Consider the following 2,766-nt stretch of genomic DNA (forward strand, 5'->3'; position numbering starts at 1 on the left):
AGAGGTTGAGAGACAGTAGCTATAGCTTTTTACTCTTCCAGTCTGATATCACACAGAAAATCATGGCAGTGAAGAAGCATGAATTCAGATAAATCTCTTCCAGGAATAATGGAGAGTAAAAAGGATTAACATAATAAAGCCCTATAGATTTCAGTTCCTCTGTTTCTTCTGATCAGATCCTCTCTAAGAGTCCAGAACAGTGTCTTTATCTTCCCAATCCTATAATGTAGACATGTCCTCACATGTGTAGGGATTGGTTGACTATTAGATGATCTTTGCACATTTCCAGATTCCCAAGCCTTTCCTATAACAAGCCCACAGTATCCTTCAGTTTTATACAACCAGCAATTTTTCTGGAACTATCACAGAGATAGCTCTTATACCTATGATTATTACGTTCTGAAGTTACATCTGTTTCATAATCTCTAGGGGAAGAATGAAAATAGAATATGAAAAATGCACATGAATAGAGTATAATATATGTTGCAAGATTAGTAGCAAACTTTGAAATTGGCAAAGTAAGTACTTGTGTTAACCAGGATTAAGTTCAACTTTGTATTGAGTAAAACTCAAAAAAACAGTGGCACGAACACAATAGAGTATTTTCTCTCACATAAAGATGGTAAGGGGCGCCTGGGTGGCTCAGTGGCTTGAGCATCTGCCTTCAGCTCTGGTCATGATCTCAGGGTCCTAGGATTGAGCCCCATATTGGGCTCTCTGGTTGGCGAGGAGCCTGCTTCTCTCTCTCTCTCTTTCTCTGCCTGCTTGTGATCTCTGTCTGTCAAATAAATAAATAAAATCTTAAAAAAAAAAAATCTTATGGTAGGTATTCTAGGGTTAGTATGGCAAGTCCATGTATTAGGACCCAGGAAACTTCTTTCTTTTCCATCATCTTATTGAGTAGCTTCCATCCTCAATGTCATCCATGGCTCAAGTTGGCTGCTGGACCTCCAGTCATTACACCACTATTGTAGTCCAGAAGATAAGGAGGAAAAGTAAAAGAGGATCTCTTCTTTATCTTTAAAGAGATATCCTAAAAATATCACACAAGTTACATGCTTACACCTTATTTGCAAAAATTTTAATGCATAGTCATACTCAGTTGCAATGGAAACTGAGAAATGTCTTACAGTTAAGTGTGTCTCCTTACAAAATAAAACTGGAGTCATGTTATTAAGCATTGTATCAGGGATCTATTACCACAATAATGCTGTGTAACAATCACAAAACTTCTGTAGCAACAATTGCTTAAATGTCTAGGATCATCTGAGGGTCAGGTCGACAGCTCTTCTGACCTTGATTGAGTTTCTCCCTTGTTTAAGAGATGACTAACTGTTGCATTATCTAGGCTGACCTCAACAGTGAAGTGGCAAATGGGACAAGGATGACCCAGCTCTGCTCTACATGTTTCTCAATCTCCAGCAGACTAGCCCAGGCATATTCTCATGGACTAGCAACAGAAATACACAGGACTTCTTGAGATGTAAGCTCAAAACTCGGTACACTGCCATTTCTGCCTCATTTGATTGGCTAAAGCAAATTACATGAGTTAGAGAAACATGTACTTGCTTTATGTTTCCAACTCAAAAATTACTGACAAATTACATGGATAGAGGGAGGCAGAAAGATCTGGAGTCAAGAATGCAATCTTCTACTACTAAGAGAAAGGGGAAGATGAGCATTGGCTCAGGCAGCTAGCAACCAGTATCACAGTGTTTTTGAGTCTGTAATGGAACGATGGCACTAGACTTTTTTCCATTCTATGCCCTGTTTTAAACATGCAGGAGTTATAATAAAAAAGAGAGCGAGAGAGGGAAAAGAGCTAATATAAGCTATAAATGAAATTATTTACTAGTTTATTTCTTGGCTCATGTTCAGTTACTAATGAAGTAGGTATTAATCTTAACACTTGTCCTTTCCTTTCCTATAGGCAGAAACTAGCTGTCTACTAGCTATCTGTACCCAAACCCTGACTCTGTTTCTGCTGAGGCAGCTCCACTACATTCTCCAACTTCCACAGTTAGTGTGGCCATGTGACAAATACTAGCCAATAGAAAATGAGCAAATGTCCTTACTACTCCAGGCCCTGCTCATAAAAACCTCCTATATAAAATCCCTCATTCTCTCTTTTTCCCATTCACCAGCTGAATGGAGAACACTCTGAGGAGGGCAGAGTTATAAGATAAAGTGCTACCTTAGAGCAGAACCACTCCTGTTCCCTCCCCTAGATCCACCAACCTGCCCTGTTGATGAAGTTCTAGAACCTAGGTGAGGTTCGGTGGGCTGAGGTCCGGAGCCGATGACCAAGAAAGAATTCTTGAGACCTCTTTGGTGCAAAATGGTGGTTTATTAAAGCACGGGGACAGGACCCGTGGGCAGGAAGAGCGGCTGCCCGGGATTGTGAGGGATGGCAGGTTATGTACTCTGCGGTTGGGGGAAGGTGACGGGAAGGGAGGTTTCAACTGAGTTTTCATATGCTAAAGAGGGCCTACAAGGTGCCGGGAGACCACTGTTGTCTTTTAGCAAGCCATTAACATCAAGATAGTTGGGAGATTCCTGTCTTGCAGGATTGTGATCTCTGCAAATTAACTATTTGTTTCTCATTTATGGCAGTCAGGGGTGCCTGAGGAATGTTACACATATTACCGAGGGGAGCGGGTGGAGACGAGGTGCAAGGTGCCAGCTTCTGCTTTGTCCTCAGCCAGCCTCCTGTTCCCTCATCACTATGATATGAAGTGAGCAAAAATTAAACTTTCGTGGTATGAA

Source organism: Lutra lutra, chromosome 1 (genome assembly GCF_902655055.1).
Source record: "Lutra lutra chromosome 1, mLutLut1.2, whole genome shotgun sequence".
In the NCBI taxonomy this organism is placed as follows: Eukaryota; Metazoa; Chordata; class Mammalia; order Carnivora; family Mustelidae; genus Lutra; species Lutra lutra.